This window comes from Cucurbita maxima, unplaced genomic scaffold, assembly GCF_002738345.1.
Source record: "Cucurbita maxima cultivar Rimu unplaced genomic scaffold, Cmax_1.0 Cma_Scf01128, whole genome shotgun sequence".
NCBI lineage: Eukaryota > Viridiplantae > Streptophyta > Magnoliopsida > Cucurbitales > Cucurbitaceae > Cucurbita > Cucurbita maxima.
This window is the reverse complement of record NW_019273144.1, coordinates 214-6,409: the sequence shown is the minus strand read 5'-3', so window position 1 is coordinate 6,409 and position 6,196 is coordinate 214. Positions and strand designations below refer to the sequence as shown.

General features: G+C 42.2%; 1 pseudogene; it reads right to left on the bottom strand.

Moving 5' to 3' along the window:
* Window positions 1-6,141: 6,141 nt before the first annotated feature.
* The window catches only part of LOC111475236, a 146-nt pseudogene continuing 91 nt past the window's right edge, over window positions 6,142-6,196 (bottom strand).

Below are 6,196 nucleotides of genomic sequence, written 5' to 3'. Positions count from 1 at the left end.
GAATTACTTAGATGTAGAAAACTTTCCTTCTTCAATCGTGGTAGCAGCATTTGTCCCATCATGTTCGCCATCAGCTCTGATATCAATTTGTTGAAATAAAATTTGCTCTAATACCAATTTTTAGAAAATAAAAGCCGCTCTGATACCGACTTGTAGAAAATGGACATTCACTCTAAAACAAACCCGTTTAGAAAACTTTGAAGGGGGTGTCGAGAGGGGAGAGACAAGGAGACAGACTTCTCAAAAGCCTTTTTCAATTTCACAGAACTTTAACTCTTTCTTCTTTTTCTCTTTTTGCTTCTTTTTGCTCTATTATGACTCTTGCTCTACTTGCTCTAATATTACAATGATAAGTAAAGCCTATTTACAAGTTTTCTTGCCATAACTATCCCACGTTTTGTTTACATGTTTTCTCACCCATATACTACTCATTTCCTAAAATAAGTATAGCTTTTTTACTCAATTTAAAAACTGTTTTTTTTTTCTCTCTCTCTTTCATTTAAGTTTATTTCCAACAAATATGTCATCCAGTTTATCTTCTAAACTATTTATTGGCAAAGACGATTGATACTCGCACTATAACGACCCAAGAAAAAGAAAAAAAAAAAAAAGAGAAACTCAATCGTTGGAAAACTCGTGAGTTTTCTAGCGACCGTCGAGTTTCGTGGACCCCACGCGAAATGATAGCCACACCTCACTCAACCTTCAACCCACAACTGCCAGAATCGATCAAAATACCTGCAAACAGAGAAAAGAAAGAAAATACGAGAGCGAGAGAGAGATTTCAGATAACTTCGGCGAGTTTTCAATTTCTTCGACGAGTCCAAAACCACCAGAAAATCGACGTCAAACGCTCAGTTACCACCATGAGAATAATCCCTAACGAAAGCACAATAACTCAAGGTATGTTTTGTACTTTTTCGTAAGCGCCATCGTCGGTAACCGAGGTCAAAAAATTGTAAACATTCTTAGATCTATGGTTTTAGGAACTTTTAGGCTACTAAACTTCGAGGAAAGAAAGAAAGAAGATAAATAAAGAGGAAAAGGAAGAAAGAGGACCGATATTAGCAACGAAAACGCCTGTTAGATAATAGCTATGTTTTTATTCCTTAAATTTCGTTAGTTGTTTTTTACTTTTGAACATCTGAATTAACGCCCCCCGTTTAATGGAAGAGCATATTTTTTGCTGGCCATTTTGACCAATTTTTTGGGCGCAAGGTTTATGCCACTACTGCTAAATCTAGGATAGGTTTGTTATTGAAATACGTGAAACTAAATCAAATAATAACCATCGGTTCTTCAGCAAATATTTCTCTCCCTTTCTTTTTTCGTTATTTTTTTCCTCGAAGAAGTTTTCCTTCAGCCGATTTTTACACGTCGACGTTTTCCTCACTATTGCTAGAAGTCAACAACGTCGCTGGTAAGGAAGACAAGATCCACAGATCCGGGTCAACCCGAACCCAAAATCTGAGAGAGCTAGCCCGACTTCTTTCCCCTCGGCCTCTACCTTCTGCCCAAACCTCAATCCAGCCCAGAAGCCACGGTTCAGCCCCATCGCCGCGCAATCGACTTGGGAGGGAATCAAATCTCGTTCGGTTGGTATGCAGCGAGTGTGGGAATCAAACATCGAGCAGCTGCAGGCTCACCAACAGCATAACCACTCTCGGGTCCTCAACACAGGGGCAACAGCATCACCAAGAGCACCGACGATGGGTCCTCGACACAGGGGCAACAAACCATATGACCGAGTGATATGAACCAAGAGACATCAATCATCCAAGATGCTTCAATGAAGATGTGAAGAAAATATTGTTGAAATTATCAAAAGATATTTCAATTCATGCCACATTGAAGAATAATGAAGTTTTATGTTATAAATTTTGAGTAGATTACAATTTAGAGTTATTGTATTTCATTTATGTATTTTAAGACTTTTTATTTACTATAGGTTACAATTACACAATGGTTAATTATGCTCATTAAGTATGAATATTACAACTCTTGGAATGCCTTTAATAGTTCCATTTTGAGGCTATATAAAGCCATCTCGGACATCCTACTGTGCTGGTGAGTTGTTGGAGCTTGTGCACGGCGATATTTGCAGGCCCATCAAGCCGGCGGCCCTAGGCAGCAAGACCCTCTTCCTCCTGCTAGTCGATGACAGAAGCCGCTTCATATGGCTGATCCTCCTGTAAGTGAAAAGTGGGGCGACATAGGCGATTAAGCGCATTCGAGCGTTAGCGGAGGCCGAATGTGGGAAGAAGATGTGAATGCTACGCACGGACTGAGGTAGAGAATTCACCTCAGCGAGCTTCAGTAACTACTGCGACGAGCTCGGCATGCAGCAGCGACTAACAATGCCCTACTCCCTCTAGCAAAACAACAAGATCTTTGCTGATGACGGCTGGGATGCCTGAAAGATTCTGGGGAGAGGCGGTAATGACGACTGTCTATCTTCTCAATCGGTCGCTAATGTGAAGCCTAGACGGGAAGATGCCACATGAGGCCTGGTACAATAGAAAGCCAGTGGTACATCATTTTCGAGTGTTCGGATGTGTCGCATACATGAAGGTAGCGCGTTCCAACCTTGTCAAGCTCGATCCAAAGGGGTTGAAGGTCGTCTTCATCGGCTACAAACCTGGGAGCAAGGCGTACAGACTCTATGATCCTGCGGGGGGTGAGCCCACGTGTCTCGTGATGTCATCTTCGACGAAAGCACCTTCAGGCAGTGGAACGACGTGATCGAGACAGCCCACAACCCAAATCAATTCACGGTGGAGTACCTCGTCATCGAGCCAGAAGAAGGAGGAGCACAGCATCAGGAACCGTCACAGCCGCCAGCAGTTGCACCCCTTGAACCAGTGGAATTTGCAACACCACGGACTGTGGATTCGACGCTGGATGTCGATCACGATGAAGATCTGGTAGCCAGGTACTGGAGGATGGACGACCTAGTGGGAGGAGGTGAAGCCCCTAGACTAGCAGCACGCAAACTGGAACAAGAGGTGGCCGAACTGCATGTCATCAACGCAGATGAACCGAACACCTTCGCTGAAGCAGAAAGGAACCCGTGCCAGCTGAAGGCAATGCAGAAGGAGATGAAATTCATCACCGAGAACCAGACATAAAGTCTAGAGGATATGTCACTGGGACACCAAGTCATAGGGCTCAAATGGGTCTTCAGACTGATGCGAACGAAAAGGGAGAAGTTGTGAAACTCAAGGTCAGTCTGGTGGTGAAGGGCTACGTCTAGAAGCAAGGAGTGGATTTTGAGGAGGTATTCGCACCAGTGACAAAGCTGGAATCTACCCACCTATTGCTGGCAATCGCGGCACATCATTCCTGAGAAGTCCACCTCATCGACGTGAAACCCGCGTTCCTAAACGGAGAGCTGAAGGAGACTGACTATGTTCAACAACCACCGAACTTCCTGGACAACGACAACCCTGACAAGGTATTGTGCCTGCACAAGGCACTCTATGGGCTTCGGCATGCACCACGAGCCTGAAACACGAAGCTCGACAGTACCCTATTATCGCTAAAGTTCAAGCGCTGTGCCTCTGAGCATGACATGTACACGCCCGGCCACGACGAGTAGCGACTAATCGTGAGAGTGTATGATATAAACCAAAAAACATCAATCATACAATATACTTCAATGAAGATGTGAAGAAAATGTTGTCAAAATTATCAAAAGATGTTTTAATTCATGCCACATTGAAGAAGAATGAAGTTTGATTGTTATAAATTTTGGGTGGGTTACAATTTAGAGTTATTGTATTTTAAGACATTTTATTTACTTTAGGTTACATTTACATAATGGCTAATTATGGCCATAAAGTATGAAGGTTACAACTCTTGGAGTGCCTTTAATAGTTTCATTTTTTAGGCTATATAAAGCCATGTATATTGTATTGGTAAGAGACTTGGAAAATATAGAAAAAGAAGCATTTGTCCTCTTCTTTAGCCAATGGCTAAGTTTCTTTGCAATTCTATGTAGTTTAGGTTGCATGTAGAATCATTCAAGCTCGACATGATTAATCTTGCTTGTGGAGTGATTCGAATCTCAAGCAAGTGTTCTTGCCTTGAGATATTTGATCAACAAGAATCATTCAAGCTAGACATGATCGATTTTGCTTGTGGAGTGATTTGAATTTCAAACAATGTTCTTGCCTTGAGATATTCGATCAACAAGGTAATCCGAATCTTACTCCCCTTGTAGTGGTTCCTTATCTTATCAGTGTACGTCGATGACCTCATAATCACTGGAGGCGACATGGAAGTCCTCGGAAGATTCAAGAGGGAGATGTCAAAGAACTTCAAGATGAGCGATCTTGGCATGCTCAGCTACTACCTCGACATCGAAGTGCAACAGGGTACTACCGGCATCACCATCTGCTAAAGTGCATATGCGAAGAAGCTGTTGGACACAACTGGGCTTGTGGACAGTAACCCTATAAAGACTCCAATGGAGGGCCCGACTCCAACTAAGGAAGGCCGGCACTATGACGGCAATTAATGCCACCAATTACCGCAACATTGTCAAAAGCCTGCGCTATCTGATAAACACACGTCCTGACCTTGCTTACTTAGTTGGATACGTAAGTAGATTCATGGAAGAACCTAGGGAGGAGCCTCTTGTGGTTGTCAAGCGCATCCTGCACTATGTGGCTGGAACCAGAGGCTGGGGTGTGAGATACTGCACCAGGAGAGGAAAGGAGAAGCTTGAGCTTGTTGGCTACAGCGATAGTGACATGACCGGTGACGTTGATGATCGTAAGAGCACCAGTGGGGTGATTTACTTCCTCTCAGGCAGTGCGATCTACTAGCAATCAACAAAACAAAAGGTAGTTGCTTTGTGATATGAACCAAGAGACATCAATCATACAATATGCTTCAATGAAGATTTGAAGAAAATATTGTTGAAATTATCAAAAGATATTTCAGTTCATGCCACATTGAAGAGAAATGAAGTTTCATGTTTTGAATTTTGGGTGGATTACAATTTAGAGTTATTGTATTTCATTAATGTATTTTAAGACTTTTAATTTACTTTAATTAAGGTCATTTAGTTCATGCCTAGAATTGATTAATTATTTATATATTTTTCAATCTTTCCATTTATTTGTTGATTGTCATTTCCACCCTCCTTGGCCTTTTGACTTTGTTCTCATTTTATTCCTAAAGATCATATTTAGATCTTAAAAAAAACAATATAGAATTTTACTTCTTAATATTGTGTTTATACATAGTTAGGGCATGTGCAATTCTACTAAAAAATATAATAGTCCCTTATTTGTTTGATTGTTTATTATTTTATTTTTATGTTATTTTACAATTAACTTGTCATGATTGTCCATGCCCAATCCCAATGGACAACCCTTCGATCCGATCTGCCTGCCCTTATTGCACGGTTTAGAGAGCACTTGAGTATGTGATGTCAGCCCAGCCTCGAAAATCAAGCTTTGCCCTGCTTATTCACTCGAACAATGCTCCCCCGTAGCAATGCTCCCCCGTAGCGTAGCGATGAAGAAGATGATCATTTATTTAGTAGGTGAACAGTCGAAGAACCACTCTAACGAAGAATGGAGCTTCTTTGTTTTGAAACATATTCTTTTGCGCAACAAGCTGCTGGGTCAATATCCCTTGCTATTAAATCTGCTCCAGTTATCTCATCTATAGAAGAAGCTGGTATAGAATAGGTCGTCAGGGGTGGGGGCTTTACCGGGGGGACTAACTAGTAAAAGGCCAAGGAGTACTGTCCACTCCAGCCCAGCCCCTTAGAATTGCTTTATCCATATATTAGCTTACCTTTCCAAGTGGCCACACGCTTAACCACGAAATTCTGATGGGATCCGGTGCATTAGTGCATTAGCTTACCTTTCATTCGTAGAGAAAGGAAGAAAAGAACTCGGAGAAATTGAAAGAAAAAAAGGGTGCACCACGAGGACTTCCCAAGTGGTCACCCAACTTAGTACTACTGCATTAGTACTGGTATGATCGCACCCGACATGCCATGCGCACAAAATCGGATTTAACGCATGCGGGGCGGCATGATCGAAACGCGATGGGCGTGAGCGGGGGAGGTTCTCATTTGTAGAGAAAGGAAGAAAAGAACTGGGAGAAATTGAAAGAAAAAAAGCGGTGCAACACGAGGACTTCCCAAGTGGTCACTCAACTTAGTACTACTCTCGCC